The sequence below is a fragment of the Carassius carassius genome, chromosome 3, assembly GCF_963082965.1.
Source record: "Carassius carassius chromosome 3, fCarCar2.1, whole genome shotgun sequence".
NCBI lineage: Eukaryota > Metazoa > Chordata > Actinopteri > Cypriniformes > Cyprinidae > Carassius > Carassius carassius.
Genome location: NC_081757.1, coordinates 37,578,372 through 37,599,288, shown reverse-complemented (window position 1 = coordinate 37,599,288; position 20,917 = coordinate 37,578,372). Strand labels below are relative to the sequence as shown.

At 37.5% G+C, this 20,917-nt stretch overlaps 1 protein-coding gene across 10 annotated transcripts in view; it reads right to left on the bottom strand.

The window, feature by feature from the left end:
- Positions 1-20,917, bottom strand: part of neo1a (neogenin 1a) — a 154,448-nt gene that overhangs the window by 132,141 nt on the left and 1,390 nt on the right. The window lies entirely within an intron of this gene.

Below are 20,917 nucleotides of genomic sequence, written 5' to 3'. Positions count from 1 at the left end.
CTGTCCACCAATAAAAAAATGTACTCATTAAAAGTCTTATTGCTTAGTAAAATTATAGTACACAATAGTCAGCTGCAAACCTTACTTTTCAATGCAGATTTAAGCAATTGTCTTAATACGCAGGACTTTCGATTCATTGGTCGCTATGGGTGTATATCTAGAAAAATATCAAAATGAATTAAATGGCAAACTATTTGTGCAATAAACCAGCGTACTGCAGTTTATGATTAGAATGATAAAATAAGTTAAAATACAAATACCAAAATGCAACATCAAGCAGTACAATGAAGCGCTGTTGTATAGCCAAAATAACTGGAAACCTTAAGACTAAAACCAGTCGCACCCGCTGTTATGTTAAAATATGGTAAACATACGGTTAAGTGGATATTATTCATAAATATTTGAATCCAGAATGCTGTATCTGACCAGCGACCAATCAGAATCATATCCAGAGAGCCGTGTAATAAATGATAAGTAACGAGATTTGACATTAGTCAGGCCCGTGAGGAGGTATTGGAGGGTAGATATCTCTGTCACAGTTCCAGGGGCTCATAAAAGAGCAGCCTGATCCCCATCCACAGCAGCATTTATCTTCATTCTCCATACATGTGTGGGATAGTCACTGATGGGGGAAGTGGAGGCTCTGACTAATTACACCCATCTCTCCGCCCTCCCTGACTGCACGCCGGGGTGGGATGGGGGACATTCGGCGATTGAGGGGTGCCTTCGTTCACCAACATCCTCCCCTGAGTAAATCACAGGCTGGAAGGAGCATGTTGAGGCTATAAGTAGAGCGGATACAGGCTAATTGTTTATTGCGGCCATGGACAACTGTTATGGGGCAAAGGGTGCGAGAAACAATCAATAAAAACTGTGCGGGGCTGTCAGTTCCTGAGGCAGCATCTGTACAGCGCCGAGCCAAACAGCATGATGGTTCCCTCACACAGTCAATTAGCCGTATTAATTAACGGTCCAATACATATCATTTAAAATCAATTTAGCTCTCTTTATGGACTCTCTCAGGCACAATTTCAGGCCAAATAAAGCTGAAATAAACACAGCCATTATTCATGTACAAGGAGGTGTGGTATCTCTGACTTTCTATCCCATTTCAGAAGAACTGCAAGAAGATAATACCGATCATCAGAAAAAGTAAGTCACAAATATATACAAATATTTAACTTTAAAAATGCAAAAGGAAGTACTTGTTAAAGCTTTTTTTTTTTTTCGTTTGACATCGGTTTGACATTGCAAAAAGCTGTGGTGAATATTTTACATGAATAATGACTTAAGTTTCGGTCTGTTTCACACTTGAAATATAGCCAGGGTTATTATAGTTAACATAACTAAAACTGTAATCAATCATCAATAAATGGATAAATTAATGGATGAATCCAACAATAAATAAATATTTTACATTTGAAAAATAATTTGAAAAACATTTTATTTCAGTTAGTCAGCCAGGTAAGATTTTTATTTTTTCATTTGGTATAACCTAATATACTAAAATAAACTAAACCTGAAGTAAAATAATTATACAAAAAAATGACTAAAAATTAAAACAGAACATAAAATCTAATTAAAATTATGAATAAAAAACTATAACTATAACATAGCGCATGAATAGCATGAACCATTATGGGGCTTTAACTTGATATCATTTGTCCCTATTGGCGTTCAGTGTGAGCATTCTGCATAAGATCTCCTTTGTGGCCAACAGAAGAGAAAAAATCATATGGATTTCGAGTGACATGAGGGTGTGTAAAAGATGAAAGAATTATCGTTTTTGGCCAGAGCACTCCTCTGGTAGTGGATTAAGACAGTATGTCTGTGAAACAAAGCTGCTGTAAATCAGCGAAGCCAGGAAGAAAACAGCAGCGCCCGTCCGCAGCACTAATGCTCTTCACGGATAGACTCTGTCTACTGGCCAAACTAAACTGCTAAGACTGACACCAATTTGTACAAAGACAACTGACAGTGCCTCAGGAGCAAAGCCTTGCTGTCAGATCTCATAGAACTCTGAACCAGCACTGTGTGGAAATGTCAGCGATGGGTCTCTGCTGAGAAAACATTCATCCTAAGACACTATTCAAATAGCATTTACTTGCATTATGCAATGCCGAGAGAGGGAGAAACAACCATTCATCTAAAAGCCCATTCAAAATGCTTTCAGGCTTTCTGTGTTTCTCAAAGAGAGACAATAACTTCAAACAAATCTCTTATGGGATCATGCAAATCGTGATTGAATTATCTTTTATGTTAAAAATAGGTTTGCTTCTGTTTCTGTTTCTGCTGTGCAGAAGTGCTGTTTCGTCTTGTTTTCTCTCTCTGCAGACCTAACTCATACGAACATGCCTCTGCTTCGCTAAGCTCTGTTTTATCCTACCCAGAATTCCTCTCTGCATTCCTCTGAGCTTCAGCATAGTTGATGCTTCTGGTTTCACGGGCAAATGGCACCTACACCTAACATGAGAACGCCACTGATAATAAACAACACTACAGAGAAGGTCTGAATATATGATAGAAATGGAATACTTGTGCAACAAAGTATAACTCCAAGTATTTTTTCTTTTATTATATGTGAAACTGAATGCAGAAGTGTAATACATTTTCGCCACATTCATCACACTCAAAATGAAAGGTCAAGTTGAGTGCATTGTATTGTAGGCTAAATGTAGTTTGTCATCTGTACATTCCATGTGTACAGAAATCACTACACTGAAAAATTTATACAGCTTGATACTATAAGAAAATATTTAAATGAACAAATCACAAGGATATGAAGTTTTTTCCAGATAGAAAAATTCCACTTTAATAGCACAGATAACAAGTGCCAGTAGAAGTGTTTGTGTGAAAAAAATGTTGTTCAAATAAAAGAGATTAATGTTGAAGATATTCTAAAAGCCATTCAAGACTAACAGTATAAAACCATCCAGGGGAATATCTGAATCTTAAAGACTTTAAGAGATTGTGAATAAGTAATGAAAGAAAATCTTTGAAACCAGTGCTTTTGAGGCAGCGAGAGATTTCAAATCAAATCTATTTTACATTTTTGCCTTAAAAAAAATATTGCCCCAAAAAAGACAACTACCAAGCAAAGTAAAAAGAAATAAGCATGGCCAGGCAGAAGAAAGAAGATGGCAAAGATCAAGGTGTTTTTTTTTTAAACCAAAGGTCACACACACACACACACACACACACTCTCTCTCTCTCTCTCTTTCTCAGAGTAAGAGAGGGGGGTCTCTGGATCATGAACTGCTCCAAACCTGCATAGTAAAGATCTTGTGGTGTGAATTCCTGAACAGGGAGCCAGGACTAAGGATGAATTATTAATGACGGCCCTTTGCTCCGTGTCAGTGGCTCCACTGGATGAAATGATATTTATGAAGTCCCATGGGCAGGGGCAGTTTAAGTGATGGGGGGGGGGGGGGGGGGGGGTGATTGAGGGATGCAGCATTAGAAGATGCTAACAGATGTCCACAGGAGACGGAGGAACATGTATTCATGAAGGATTGATTGAGAGAAATTAACATATGGGGCGATGCATAGTATGGACAAATAATAGGTCCTGCACAGCACAAAAAAAAACAACAACAACAAAAATAACAATTCTAAGGACATGACTGGCTTGGAAAGCACTGCACAATAGCCTCTCGTCTTGTTTTTTTCACATTGTATTTAATCAGTGGAATATCAGCTTAATAGAGCTAAAACAGCAGCAAAATTCACAATTCATGTCTACATTTCTTTCACTTTCTGCAAAGAATATATATATATATATATATATATATATATATATATATATATATATATATATTTGTAATGAATTACAACCTTTGTAATCGTCGGCAAGAAGGAGGCGGGAACCGGCGGACAATCAACATGAAACTTTAATAACTCAAAATAAACACAAAACAGCGCACCAGCCCCTCACGGACGACTGATCCGCACAAAATAAAACCAAAACCTAAAATAAAGCCAGGCCTGGTCCTCTCTCGTCCTTCACTGTCGTCGCTCCAGTTTTATATCCTTCCATCTCCTCCGTTGGCCTCGAGAACGATGGGTCGAACAGGTGTAGCTCATCTCCAATCACTCCAATCACTCGCTCCCACGTCCCTCGGCCCCTCCCCACTCGTCACATATATAATTTTTTTTTTACATTTACCCACTTGTGTGGTTTCAAACTAGTATGACTCACTGTGTGTCTTGGTGTAGAAAGATTATTACAATTTAAAAGAACTGTTTCTATGTGACTATATTTTAAAATGTAATTTAGTCCTGTGAGACAAAGCTGAATTTTCAAAAGCCATTAAAGCCTCTAGTCTTCAGTGTCACATGATCTTTGAGAAAACCAATATTCAAATCTGAGCTCAAAAAAAAAAAAAAACTGGTACATAATTTCAATGTTCAAAACTGTTTTTGCTGTAACTGTGATACACTCAAAAGTTTGGATTAAGTATATTTTTTTAAGGTAATAGTTAAGACACTGAGACAAACACGATTTCTTTTTCACAAAATGAGGTTCTCTATTCAAATAATCATATTTTCCTTAAAAATATTAAGCAGCACAAACTGTTTCAACATTGAAAATAATAATGTTTCTTGAGCACCAAATCAGCATATTAGAATGATTTCTGAAGGATCATGTGACACAGACTTCATGGCTGCTGAAAATGCAGTTTTGTCATTAAATGAATAAATTATATTTTAAAATATATCTTTTAAAGATAACAGTTCTTTTAAACTGTAATAATATTTCACAATATTACGGTTTACTGTATTTTTGATCAAATAAATGCAGCCTTGGAGAGCACTTAATTATTATATAAATTATGTTACTTTTACATTTAACACATTTAAGGACTAGTGAACAACCTGTATCAAGTTCCACACAGTCATCATTCGAAATGAATTCTTGGATTGTGCGCTCGCCACAGTTTGAAATCTTGTGGTTTCTTTCCATGATCTTTTTTTTTCTTCATAGCTAAGCATAACATCCACATTATCACCACGTTTCCAAACTCTCCGTGTGGGAGGTGTCAGACCAAATGAAACAGATTGAGAATGTTCAAACTCAACAAGTAAAAATATCCAAGACCACACAGGGTACGTTTAATTAAAGAGTGTAAAGATTATAATGTACCCTTGCTATCCCTTTAAAAACCATCCATGCTTGCTAAAAGTCTGCTGGAAAAGTAAAAATGCTGCCAAGCCACTGACCAACACCAACACACAATAAGAAATAAAAATAACCTCAAAATAAGGCTCATTTGATTCCCTTTGAACATTTATGTGCTGTTTGAATGAGAGTTTAGCAACATGACTGAGTTCCCTCTTTAAACAAGTGGAACATTTTGGCTGTTTTCTTGGTCACTAGACAGTAACCAGACAAAATGGGTCTCAGTACAACTAAATTTAGGCAGAAATGTATTCAGAGAACACAGCAGTGGCTGAAAGATGTCACTTTTCCATTTCTATCTCGAGTCATTTGTGATCAGAATCAGATTTTTGTTCCAGACGTGATGCTTCACGCACAGAGCATCAAAACAAAAGCCTCAAAACGCACTTTTACCCCTGGGTGAAGAAACGCTCGTATCTGAGAACTAATATAATAATGTCTGCCCCGTCTTCTATGGCACCATCTCATAACATGATCATATTTTCCAGCAGACACCGATTTAGACATCTGATATGTAGTATACAATCATTATTCATGCACTATTGATGCACATCTCTCATAATAGCATATAACCCAGCCGCTTATGAAAAATATTCACGTCTGTGGTGCAGCTGAAATATTTGCTTTTACAGCAGTTGTACAGAAGCAATTAACATATTTCATGGCAACGGGCAAATAACACTGCTGTGAATGGTGCTCCACACACATTCTCTTCTAAATGTGATTGGTAAGAATTCTTTGAGTAGCTTTTGAGGTTTACCAATGTTACTGGCAAGTGCAATCATAATTAAAATAATAATAATAATAATTATATTTCTTTGGTTTGGTGCCACAGGCCTGGTCTCCATATATCAAGGGTTCTGCTCATCTATTCATAACTCTCTGATGTCAAATCTGTTTTACAGGTGAAGTGGGTTTGATTAGGTATATTCTATTCCTAAGAATTAGGGTTAGTAATCTTGTCCCACATCGATCCCACACATTTTAAAGTTATGAGATATTACTGACCATGAGACACATTCACGATGGTCTTTATAGGACCTTGCCTTGATTTTCTTTGTTTCTGTTTTTTGGTTGCACCACATGCCTTTGATTCAGCAGACAAAAACGTATCAAATATTTATGATGTTCCCCCCAAATTTTTTAATTTATTATATATTTTTTTAGAATATAAAAATACGCTAATCTTAGAATTATTTTTTTTTTACTTCAGAACATAAACATATTTTTGACTTCTACTTTCACTATAATAAATCCATGGTTAATTTTCACGGGTCAATAAGCAACACCTAGGCTAAATATCTGAAATAAAGCTCATTAGAAATGACAAAAGCACATACCAATTGCAAAAACTAATGAAAATGTAATTTGAAAATATATAAATGAAAGCTAAACATGAATAAATATTACAACAACATAATACTAATATAACACTGAGGTGATGTGTGAGTTCAAAGACACAAACCTAAAACCATACCATTTGAAAAGGACAGAAAGACCTTCTACATTACAATAGTAATAATGAATAACGAAAGTGAACAAAATGGAGGTAAAATCAAGTGTTAATAATCTCTGTGTCAAGAGAAAATGATTCCAGTGCTATTTTAGCACATTCTCAATGTCAAACATCAATAACTCCTCCCATCTCCTTTTCAGCAGCCTCTTCTACATATTCATGACTTACAGGGATCAATGAGATGACAGAAAGACTGATGGACAGCAGAAATCGCCTTTAGGATGACAAACACCCTGGAAATCATTTCGAACATTACGACGACTGAAAAGTAATGAAGAGATTTAAACTGATTTTCAAAATGAAAGAAAATGAGATTCACAAAGCTCAGCGCCTTACTGCAGCCAATAATGAAAAACTAGAAGGTAAATTAGTGACACACAATGAGTGGATGAATTATCAATGCTCTGTAGACTTGGCTTTCATCATTTTCATAATTCGCAAAGTTCAAGCAGGTGTTGTTTACACACATTACTAAACAAGCGCTGTCAGCATTCACTAACAACGACGTTTTAATAAGCTCCTAAAAGAATGGAAAAACACCTGTTCGGGTGAAGATCTTTAAAGCGTGGGACTGAAGAGATGTGATCCATACACAAGAGCTCTTTCTTAACAATTACAGTTAATGGTGGTGGTGTGATGGACATTTGAATGCTGGCCTAACATAATGCTTCATGTTCTGCTACTGCCAGAAATGGGAAAATGGTGGAAATATGTTCTCCAGAAGCCCACTCAACTATGCCAGATCAATCCAGACACCTCTGTACAGCATGATATTACCGACTAGCTCCTCAACGGATCAGTAAACCTCTCAGCATATCCTTATACACATCTCATGGCTCCCATTTCAGTGGCAGCAGAGCTCCTGAGGATTATGGGTAATGCTGGTATGTGATAAAATGAGGTGGATGTTGTGATGAGAGGGGTGGGGCCGAGAGCCGTGGGAGCGGAGCGAGGCTGGTGGAGTGAGAGTAATAATTAGCGACACCTGCCCCACTCACCGGTCTCGAGTCCCACGGAGGAGCTCCGGAAGGATAAATGGGGGAGTGACGGCAGTGCAAGACGAGAGAGGACCAGGCCTGGGTTTTGTTTAGTGTTTTGATTTTGTTAGTGCACGGCAGTCATCCGCGAGGGGCTGTCGCTCTGTTTTGTGTTTATTTTATTATTAAAGTTTCATTTAAATGTCCGCCGGTTCCCACCTCCTTCTTCCCATATTACGAATGGTGTTACAGATGTGTTGTTACATAATGATTCAGAATGCAGCGGCACGACTGGTCTTCAAAGAACCCAAAAGAGCCCATGTTACACCTCTCTTTATCTCCTTGCACTGGCTACAGGTTGCGGCTCGCATTAAGTTCAAGACATTGATGCTTGCATATAGAACACAGCCACAGGCTCAGGACCCGCGTACTTCCATTATTTATTCTGAACAATAAACTAAACAATCTAGCTAAAATCAAGCTGCTCTAGACGGTTAATCAGCAGAACTACCACCTAAAAGTCCTAGTTTCAACTAGGTAGATGATCTTCAGAAGCATTTGTGGCATAATGTTTTTCAAAACCATGAGGCACTGTCATTTAATTAGATATCACTTTAATACATAGTGTTTCTAAGCAGCTTAACATTAATAAAGTGGTAAATAACAGTGTTATTTGTTATAAAATGCAAAAATATTAAACAAATTCAACTGCAATGCAGCTCTATCTAAGATAATAGTGTCATTATACAGCTTAATTTATTTTAATGTTTCAATTCAATGATGAATGAAACCAATTTATAAATGTTTAAATACTCACAATTTAAATTGAATAGTATAAACTTACAATATGCGTTAAAATGATTTTTGTATAGTGGTTGACCTACCTATCGTCAAGGCCGATTTTTGGCATTTTTCAAGTATCGGTATTAGCCGATAAGTTTTTCTGCTTGCCCAAATATTTATATTGACATGTGCCCTGTTGGTTACAGTGTTTACTTCTTTTTAATTATTTTTATTAAATATTTATTTATTTGTGATAACATAATTTGTCATATAAAGTATAAGTATGTTTATTTTACACATTAATTTTTTTACCCCTGTCAAATTATTTAAAATGTCTTAAATATTTATTAAAATATTTAATTTATTTTTTTCAATATCGGCCCCCCTGATTTCCAAGATATCAGCATTGGCAGTCAAAAATATCTGTTAACATAAAATAACAAGGAAAAATATGCTGCATTAACGCCATATTGTAATTGTCGTAATTCCGAGATGACATGACAACGCGTGACATTCTACTCTGAGATGTTTGGAATTATGCTTTTCTATGGCAACACTATCAACACTTAAACAGAGCCTGCAGTAATCAGGTGATGCAGCGGTCACGTGGTCATAGCTCTCAGAAAACTTCCACTTCACAAGTTGTAATTACGAGTTCTACGAGGACGTGAACGCTTTTTACAAGATTCGATATGGCATGAACGCACCTATAGTTTCAAAGCATTTATTAATGTCAGTTAATTTCAATTTTAACTTTTACTTGTATTATTGTCAGTTAATTTAAATGTTAACATTTACTAGTATTATTAAAATCAAATGTTAATATTATTTAATAGACCTCAACTAAAATGAATACAATGAACAATGAGCAGTCGCAATTTCATTAATTGAAAATTAACGACAAATACTGATTGATAAATACTGTAACAAATATATTGCTCATTGCTAGTTAATGTTAATTGGACCTTGTTGTAAAGTGTAACCTTTTTATAATAAGCTCCGCATTTATGCTTTTACTTCCATTGTAAGTACTTTCACGGTAACCTCAACTTTCCCTTTTTGAAAGAAAATGGGACAAACTGAACAATATACTTTTGCGGTAATCAGCACTATGCCACAAATGCTGTTGTATAAATTTAACTGGTATTGAACCCAGAATATTCTTTTAAGCTGGTTAGACATGGTCTTAGACCTCCAACAAACCAGCGATAATATTCCACAAACCAGCCTGACCCTCTTAAACTGGTATGACCTTGTTTTTTCCCCCAGGATTCAGAGTTCTGAATCAGATCACCATGAGGCATGCTTTAATTGTCCTCATTGATTCATCACTTTCTTCATTCGCTGTGGCAGTGGGAGTAAGCCTGGCCAGTTTCTTACATCATTCACTTGGCATGTCTCACAGATTTCCTCTTCAACTCTAAACTAGCCATAAATCTCTAGTGCTCATGCAGCCCCTGACCCCTCCGCATTGTGCCACTGCTAAAAGAGAAGGGTAAAAAAAAAACCTTGGCTCCTTAAGCACAGCATGAAGGTATCTGAGGCATTGTCCGATGTGACCTCAACAAAAGAGAGCAGCATTTCTATTAAAACATCATCTCTTGACAGTTGGCTTTGTAACACAACAAAGCAGACACCTCCTGATGCACTTGGCTAAACCAACAATAGGAGTAAAGTCAGAATGGGATATGATGTATAAGCTCAGCCCCAACCTAACCAGGATAGTCAATGATGGGAATCACAGTGGAGCAATGTGGGGGGCTGGGAAGGGGAATCTGTGCCCTGCAGGACTCCAATGGGGGAGAAACTAGCATCCATTATTAATGGAAGTCGGCTGCAAGGAGAAATGGATCAAATGTGGCTTTCGGTGGAGCTACTACCTGAAAAACATGAATTATTTGTTGTTCATCTTGCAAGCTTTGTCCTTTTCGTTCTCCTTAACTGTTTTTTTTCACACTGTCGGCTACAATCTCATTTAAAAAAACTGCTCTGCTGGTATCACCGCAGAGATTCGGCGCCATATGGAAAGGTAGAGAAACTGCAAAATTAGCATTTCCCAGTATTCGAAGCATTTGTAAGAAACACAAGGTGTCACGAGCGGAATAATTCAATCACACATTATGGTAAATACCTATAAAACATATGGCTGGTTAATGGAGTCCAGGAGACAATTATGCTCGTGAACCCTCGTGGAGTGAATGACATGGGCTTAAGGCGCAATGCTGCTACCACAGCACATTTAATTCAATATATCAAACTAAGGTGTGGTAGATGTGACAGCACATGATGGCATGACACAACAGAGAAAGAGAAGGAGGCAGGAAGGGGGTTAATATTGATTGTACAACCTCCTGTCTGAGATCAGCACGAGCTAGCTGGAGACGTGTTTGCAAGCCCAGCGTCTAGCAGTTTACGGCATGTGCCCCCTGGGATGCGAGCGGACACAAATGAGCCTCAAATGAGTCTCCGTTGGTCACGCCACATATTCCAGCTCATCTCCACCCCCCATGCCTTCACATAACAACACATCAAGCGCTGATTGAAATTCAAAATAGGAGCAGCGCACAACGGGATAGACGTAGCGAGGCATCGCAGAGGATCTCAGGGGCCCAGTACAGCACAGCTCCATAACCACTTAACTACTAGTCAATTTTCCACTGAGGTTCTAGAGTGATGTTTGACGATATGTGATTTCATGGGTGATCAATGCTCCGTAATATTTCTGGTGTTTTTTTGTATTTGCCATGCACCAGAAACAAACAACCTTAACGGTCACATTTACTTGTTCATTAGCGGAAAGAACTCACCGGTTGAAAATGGACGGCAAAGCTTGAAATTATATTAGGAAAGGGTTACCTCGAGTAATTCAGTTACAAGGGTTCAATAACAACGACCCGAATGAGTTCCAGAGCTCGTCAAGGACCCAAAATCAATTTGTGCACATCAAAGCATTACAAATGAATGAAGGTTTGTATTAGGTAAATCTCATTCTAAAGATCATCGCTCCCAGTACACTTAAATTAACCAGACTCAAAAAAACATTGAAAGACTAAAGGCTAAACTTAACATCAGTTAAATAAAGAGAGGTATGATTGCTGTGAAAGGCTCGTGAGGTGATATCAACAAATTTCAGTCAATAAAATTTTGGTCATACCAAATTTGAACATTCATGAAATTCAACTAATATCTTCAAATAACTTAGAGCTGTGTTGTTTACAATTTATGCAAACATCTTCAAAGAGAACTTGTGACTTGGACCAGTATGAAGCCAATTATTAATGGCATAGCATCTAGTGATGCACCAATTATTATTATTTTTTTGTATTAAACCGAAGCATTAATTTGATTGAAAACCAACAATTATGTACTAATGAACCAGTTGTAGCACAGTTCAGCAAATTTAAATCAATGTTTTAGGCCTTCCAAAACAATTTCGAACAAAACCTTTTTCTTTTGCTGCTTTAAACAAATATTTTTGATTGACGCATTACTACCAACAGCCATGCAGTTCAAAAACCGCACAATAATGCAAGAACAACAATTTAGAACACCTTAGCAACTACATATTAATATTGTTTATTCAGATAAACATTCATAATTTACTAATGAAAAAACAAATAAGCAAAACTCAAAAACGAAACATCAACTCTATTTTGCCTCAGAGATCACTTCAATTATTTGTAATGTTGGCTGAGAAAAAAAAAAGTGTTTTTCTGTGGGTTTTGTTGTTCATTTCACAACAAAATTATCTTCATCAGCACTAAAGCTCATTCACAGTGCTTACACAAGGGGCTGGACACTGTTTGCTGGCTGCAGACAGATGTGAGGCCCACACTTCCTAATGGCTTCCTGTATTTCACAGTACGGTTTCCTTTCAGGGAAATTTTATCAAGCCACTTCAGCACTGACCCAAAATCACAATGCATAAGTCACCTACTTTAATTAAAAGCGATTGAATGCGCTGAAGGCACGCTTCCTTTAAGAGCAATGAACAAGAAAGAAAGAGAGTAATATAAAAAATGAATTGAATGGGGATGAGTTTATTGAACTAGAACCAGGAGTGCAAAAAACTTCATTTAATCTCACATAAGACTGAAATGACAAATCTTTTTCATATCGCCATATTGCGATCTAATCAAAATAAAAGTGTTGAAAAGCTACTAGGAGAAATTACACAAGGAGAGTCGACATCATAAAGCGGAATGGAACTTTTGACCTACTGGAGAATATTACACACTCTTTAAATAAATGGGGCATAGAAGAATATGTCTGGAGCCTGTGGGCTCAATGCAAGCTGGCATAAGCGAGTGGTCCAACCCTCATTAGAAATTAATTACCACTGTAGTCATCGTGGGGCAGCTGTACAGTCTCTATGTATCTAAGGCCTTACCCAGGGGGAGCAATTGAACCCCCGGCCCCCCTGCCCCCCACCACTTTTCGGCAAGCAATGTGTGACACCACCCTGATTGTGAATTACTGGCCCAGCCATGCTGGGAATGCATGCAGCAGCAGTGAGGGCTCTGAGTGGGCTGGTATGGGTGGGTCGGCCCGGTCCACTGCCACAAAGAGGAATTCCTCTTTGAAACCCTACTAGCCATAGGAAAAAAAAATGTCTATTTTGCCCTAGAAAAGATATAAAGGGTAATTTGATATAATCTGATTGCAACTGTTAATTATCCAATCATCAAGTTATTGTGTACATGATTCTGCTTATGCTAATTTAGATGAAGTGGGGTGATTGTGTAAGTGTCTAGAGGTGAGAAATGGAAGATAAAAGTAGTATTTTGTTTAATTACCATACATAAAAAGATCCCGGAATAGCGGCTTTCTGTAATTGCTTTTTGATGAACATAATGGGCCTGATATTACTGCAGAAAATCTTTGGCGAACGCTATCTCTTCCAAAATTGTCCAATTACCAATATCAAACCTCATTATAAGGTGAGAGACAACAGAAACAAAAAAACATATTATTTGTGTACCTTTGTTAGAAAGAATCCTCTGCTTCTGAAAAAAAGCCTTCAAGTCAAATATTAAACGCCGGTCGTCCCCCAGCTAATTGCTTTATTTTTGTGTACCTAAGTGAAAAGGGGCACATTTGCATAGGTCTGTAGCAGCAATTACTTATTTTGAGGCCCACATGCAATCTGCATAAAGAATTCTGCAGAATGAATTTAAATGGGGAAATGTGTTCAACTGCTTAGAGTACTAAACTCTTAATAGTAGCTCAAAGTTACTAGTGCACTCAGAGTGTTTAGAACTTTTCAAAAGAAAATTACTTTTGAATTACTAATGAAATGTTGGATGAAGGGAAAAGAATAAAATTATTAGACTGAATATTTTTGTAATTAAAAAAAAACGGATTGGATGAAACTTTTGTGAAATTACCATTCTCTGGAAACCTGTGAAGCTTTCTGTGGATTTTCTGTCGGTGCAGGTTCCACGTAGGCATACTCATTCCACAGGTAGCTGGTCAAATATGCATTTTCATCAAGTCTTTTCCATAAAACAGCTCATTAGGCATCTACAGTAACAGCTGGCCTCCCTTTAATGATGCCCCCTTCCATACAAACTCACTCGGTGGGATCATGTGACACGTGTCCAAGGGTCCAGTGCTGGAATGTTAGGCCTACTCTGCAGGTGCTTTCTTGTTTTATCTTCTTCACATGGTTGTTTTTTCTCTAGTTGCATTTATCCATTATAGGGTCAGAGGTCAATTCTTGAGGTCAGGGACCCAGAGCAGCTGGTTTCCATCATTCCCGCTGCTCCTAACCATCGGGAGGAAATTCTTCATATCTCATCTTGCAAGCGCTGCAGCTGCAAGACCATCTACAAGTTATAAATGGAAACAAGAAAACCCTAGAAACCACCCAAATTGTCTAATACCATAACAATAACATACCTAGAAAATGTAAAAATCTACATTCATTTGAGCGTGATGTGAAACACCATAAAGGTTAAGTAAAGCACAGCTCTTTCTCTAGGACTTATAAAGAGAATAAAGAGCATATCCTCACAATCACAAAAGCAACTGCCTTCACCTGACCTCTTTCAAAGACTCATTTCAGTTAAGATACAGTAGAGATTCTGTAAACATCTCAATTGTGAAATACATAATAAACATGCATTCTAACAGATATATTCAGAAAAGCATCTTAAGCGGAAACCTTGACACGTCCTGCATTTATTTGTCAAAGAATATTCTGAGAATATTCCACCATTTATTCACCCCTATGTCGTTCTTTTTCAAAGCTTGCAAATCCAGTACACATTCATTGTAATATGAAAAAAGATCAATCAATATATATTATTCAAATTTTCCAATTTTGTATCTTGCAGAACCAAAGATGATGTATGGATTTTATAATATAGTAATAGTCGTAGTAAAATATATTAAAATGTCAATTTTCAGGAGACCTGCACCTTTAATGAACAGTGACAACTGGAAAATTCAGGTTACTAATTTACATTTAAAAAAAAAAAGAGCAAATATTGCACTGTTTAAATTTCGAGTCCCAGTGTTCCATTTTCCATGCTTCCTTGGTTAAGCAAAGGAAGGAGTGTTTGCTTTTCAAACAGGCAGGTATGACGAGCCCTTTCCGGACCTTTGCGATAAACCAAAAGCCAACCTCAGGATGGCGCGTCGAAAAGATCTTAAGCACATCTTGAGCTGCCAAGGGCAACAAGCTGAGTTCAGGCAGACTGGCACAGAGCTTATTCACAATCCATCTTCAGTGATACATCTACAGACTACAGCTCTCTGCCACACTAAGGCCTTTCTACAGAGCCGTGAGGGAAGGGCCCCTGCAGTGTCCGTCATCAGCGTTCAAGCAATGTGCAACTACAACAGGGTGCTTCAATCACCTTCAATGATTTCACAGCTTTAGTCTGCCGGGATGCTTGGCACAGATATCAGTTCATGCTGTCGTTACTCACATATAACATTTACTGCTGAGACCAGAGAACCGAAATACAGAACAAGTTCGCTTGTCAGCATATTCAGCAGGTGTGTGGGGGAGACTATAATGACTGGTCCTTTCAGATTTTTGTGATTAAGTGAAATGTTACACAACAGGCCATAAAGAAAGCAGACCCCATTTCATGACCACTCAACTATTAGCACAGGAAGATGGAGCGAGAACAATACTAATTAATATGGTAGTGCATGCGAGCAACCAAACTGCCCAGGCAAAATCTAAACATTCCAAACTAACTGGGTCAGCAATAAATGGGTTTTATTTGGACTGAGAAGAGAAAGACCAGTTTTGCACATGGAAAAATGGTTCCTTACAAATTGAGAGCTCCTATTTGTTCTACATAGTTCAGCATTTGGGATCAGCGGTATGGTGCTGACTGTGAAATGTGCAGAACAGAACCATGCAGAACAGAACTCGGGAAGTTGCGGTGAGATCACACATATGCGCAATTCAGAATTTATTTTATTTTTTTTAAAGTTTGCTTATACCATTATGGTCTTGTAAGCTACAAAAATGCAAATTTGTGAAAATGTTAACGTCATGCACATGTGTATTACGTGTTTTGTGCAGGGCACGTAGTGTTTCTTTACAAGGTGACATCGCCAACTGCTGGCCAGGCATGCTGCTTAATATAACATTTTTAGTAACTTTCGCAAATCTGTGTGTTCACAGAACACTTTCACAACACTGTTGTCTATGTGCACACCTTTTCAGTTTTTAGTACATCTTTGTGGCGGCATAAACTAAGATTCTTGGCCGTATACAACTCGGGTCCTCATTCAAGTTAAGTGATGTACTTAAGTGGTGTACTTATCAAGTTAAGTGATTCTGGCCGATGCAGAGTAATATATAAGCCAATACATATCCAATACCAAGACTGGATTATGATTTGCATCTGCAAAACAACTGATGCAGGACAAGTTACATTCTGAGAACTTAAATCTTTAACCCTACATATGAGCAATAGTAATAATGTTGTGTCTTTACTAATAAAAATAGATACTGAATAGCTCCTCATAATTGGAGCTATTCAAATCTAGTTTAATATTTCCTTAATTCTGAATTGTAAAGGTGAACACACTCACAACAAGAGAAAGATACTGCAAATGGCTTATCAGAACCTCTAGTTGAATTTTGTTTCAATTTTCCAAGTACAAGCATTCATATCACACATGCATCATAATCTTCTCCAGCTGCTGAGGCTGGCAAGAGACACAGCAGCAAGAATTCACCCGCAAACAGAAATCCACTGGGAACTGCAACCACTCAGATCCCAAATGAGGGTGTTGACCACCAAACGTTCCGTAGGCTTGACCATTTGATCGGAATTCCTTCAACAACAACAAAAAGCCGTACACTACCTCGTGTATTTGAGTAGACTGGTCATTTTCTCAAATGATACACTACAATAGTGCACTCAGTAACATAATGATACACTACTGATGGTAATAGTGCAGAATTGAGCAGGTTTGGCTTGGATCGTCAAAAACCTTTCCAATAATCTTAGGCCTAAAAAAAAAATTTGTTTGGTTCCGGTTTCCGACCGACCCTGTCAATTTATGTGCGACCCAAATTTATTTTATGAGACTGGGGAAGAACGGTCTTTCACACATCGTTAATTAAATTACAGTTTCCTTTAAATGCTGTTTTACACTTAAGTAATCCGTTAAAAACCATTAAGTATTGCATCAAAACCCTTTAACTGTCAATTCCTAAAGTGAGCTATAACTTAAGGTTTGGAAATCGTAACATTAAGAGAAACACGGGGGGAGGGGGGAGTCAACAATATATCGCGGAACAGAGAGGGCACTGACAACATGCTGACAGACAGGACATTAACATTACCAGCTTACTTTTAATATGAAACAAAGTCTCATTTGGTTATTTCACCTTTCAAATGTGGTCATTTTTTAAAGAAATGTAAACAATAAATACCGTTTTGTGGCTCTTGAATGTGTCGAACAGATCGCTGTAAGTTAGATCATCAGTTAAAACTAACTGATCGTCTCTTGCTTCTAGTTAATTTATAGCATCAAAATCAAATAAACCACATAAATGAACATAAAGAATGTTGTTTGACTACAAAAAGATGTCTGTACACTCCGTTTTTCAAGTTCAAATCCTCCATGTTAATCTACTATGAGATCGCCTGTCAAACTCCCGCTAAGGCTTTTTGTGTGTGTGTGTGCGTTTTGCGTGTCTATGGCAACAACAGACTTTAAACGGGAATGCAGAATCACTGTCGTAAAAGTACCGGTACACACATTTAAAATCAGCGCGTGTGTGTGTGTGTGTGTAAAACTGCCACTGGAGAAAAAAAATTTTTTTTTTTAAAAATATATAAATCCCTACCGACCAATGACCTCAACTGACAACCAACCAGAACCAAACTTTTTTTTTTTTTAGGCCTTATAGAGCAGAAGCTCAACATTTCAATAATTGGACTCAGATTTTCACAAGTAGCTCTAACCATTCATACCTCAATTTAGAGACCACCAAAAAATAAATGCTTGTGAGCAGTGTTGATGTTAAGGCTTCCTGGCACAGCCAATCTAGTAAAGGCAAGCTTGGAATGGAATACTTAAGCCAACGTACCACTTACTACACACTGTGCAGTACATACTGTACTATTTTTTTTTTTTTTTATATAATTGAAACAGCATGCAACATTGAAAATTTCAAACTGTAGAATGCTGAACTGTTGCCATATGATCTCACTACGTGGCATGTTTGAAACCACGACTTACATTCTGCCATTGAAATAAAATATGACAATTTACACTCCAATTCTGAGTCATTTTCTGTCTGATTCATTGGTAAATCAAGATACAGATGACATTGACTGTCCATGTAGATAGTGAGGAAAGTTGAGTGCATTGCATTCTGGGATACAGTATCCTATGAAGTGTGCTCTGGTTGTATCCTCATTTTGGTAAATGTAGTAGGTCATCCATTTAATTCCATTTATTTCAAAACCAAAATCAATTTGCCATGACATAGTATGAAATAATAATTACGTCCCCTCCCAAACATACCAACACAATGCCATATCGCTTAGTACAAGGACAATGAAAGGGTTTGATTTCCTTACAAAGAACCCCAAATTATATATTGACAAATATCAGGTCAAATAAATAAACAGCACATTTGCTGCTAGTGCAATAAACAAATAACTCAATCAATCATAATCCATTTACATGTTACTATCAAGCCTTCATTTACACATTAGGCAATTAGCCAAGGGCCCACTGTCCATCTAAATTAATAAAGAATACTGAAGGCTAGATCTCTCAGCTGGAGCTTATTGTGATGCCCTATTTCCAGCAAGATTCAATTGCTGACAATACTTAATTTGTTACTGTGATATTGATCCTCTTTGTTCCTTGACATCTGAAAACATGCAGCTGCAACAGTAATGATGACTTTGGATAATGATTATAATGCACAACAACGCACAGCTATATGGCCAAACAGGCTATTGCACTGATGGGATATTACCAGAAAAGGCATCCATTTATCTATGTTAAAAATAGATCTCTCTACATTCGGAAAATAATATAAATACAACACAGCTTTTACTAAAAAGCTCTTTGCTGGTACCATAGTCCAGTGATGGCATTAGAAGGATGTCATTGTAAGGAATAATTAAGGGTAAACAGCAAACAACATTGTGTTACCATTGTACCATTGTAAACATATGTATAAAATAGTAATATATGTAGCGGTAATAGTGAGGCATCAAAATGATATTTTGAACAAATCGTAAATCAAAGATGTCATTTTGTTGAAGACCAAAACCAAAAATAAAGTTGCGTAATTCAAAAGGGGACTGTTCATGGCATTTTGTCATTAGATAGTAAGTAAAGTCGTAGTAAAGTTCTACTACAGCAACGAGTCATCTTCTGATATTTCAGATTTACATTGGTAGTTAAGCATAGTTTTTATTAATAGTAAAGTATATCCACACAGCTCACATGTTTACCTGTTGTAGCTTATCCAAACTGCATGCGTGAAAAGACAATGACAGAGTTCATGGCTTCGGTCATAGATTCTGCCCCCCAAAACTACTTTGGTTGGAACCAATTTCTCTTTCTTATTTTTTGGCTTTCTAGGGTGATTATTTACAGTTGCTAAAATGTTTATGATATACATGCTAACAAGTTTTTTACTGCACTAGCTTTATCATGATGTGAAATAGGTGGAATACAGCACTGTGAAGCTTTCTAATGAGCCACTAAAAAAACTGCTATTATTTTACTTGCATTACCAAAGGTTTGGAATATAAAAAAATAAAACAAATTATTGTCAATACTGTCCTTTTGTTGAGATCCTGCTTAGGCCTGTGCAATGAAGGCCTCTGTGAAGGAAGCAGATCGCTTGCGGCACTGAGTGGTCGCAGACAAGGTTGTGAGGGTGTTTATACAATTTAACATGATGTTTACATTGTCCATAGGGAAGCCATCAGCACACAATTCACTCCCAGTAGGATTATGCAGATAAGATGGGATGTAAAAAGGATGCAATGACATCTTATTAAAAAAAAACACACACACACACACACACACAAACACACAAACACACACACAAACACACACACAAAACTCTCACTTGAAGACATGCCCATTTCCTTTCCAGCACAATGAAGAGTTGGAATGCTGTTATCAGCGAGATGTAGGTAACCTGAACTTTCAAAACTGCTTTTGATTCACATATGTGTGCTTCAGGACCTCAAAAAAACATGTTTCAAATAAACACATTTTCGGAAGGGGACCCCACAATTAGTAACTTGAAACTCGCTCTCCGCATGTAGGTCCAATTCTCTGGAATCAATCAAAACTCCCAAAGGACATCCCTGTTAACCCCCCCCCCCCCCCCCCCCTCCCTAATCTCCTGGTTTTATTACTTTCCAGACAGAGTCTGCCCATTCCACCCAGCCCCCCATTCCTCTCTTTTGTACTGATCTCCAGCAAAGCCTGTGATTTTTTACCATAGCACATTGCTTTTCATGCAGCAGAGCAGCTTTCATCAGCCTCCACACGCAAGACAGCCCGGCCGCAAACTCCACTACGACCTGCTCTCTCCGGATGTGATCCTAATAAACAAGCTCACGGATCCAAACTAGTGAAAGCATGTTGCCAATACTAATAAAAGAGTTAAATGATGCATCATGCAAAATTAAATGTGAGCCTTTTCATAGTCAATTTGAACAAATTTTATAAATGCACTAAACAAAATATTGATAGATTCAATTGCTTTGAAGCAAAATCACAACCACCTTGCTCTAAAGGCATATTTACACAGCTGAGTTAAGGCTGCTCTATGCTGGATCCCTATTCTGTGCCAGAATGCAATGCAATCGCACATAAAACAGTACTAAAAATGTAAATATGGTAGCTCTGACCCAGCTTAGTCCTTGTATCAGAGGCGTCTCTGTTGCTGCATTGGCTCTTTGTAAATTAAATGCAATCTTTAACTTTGCTATTGTC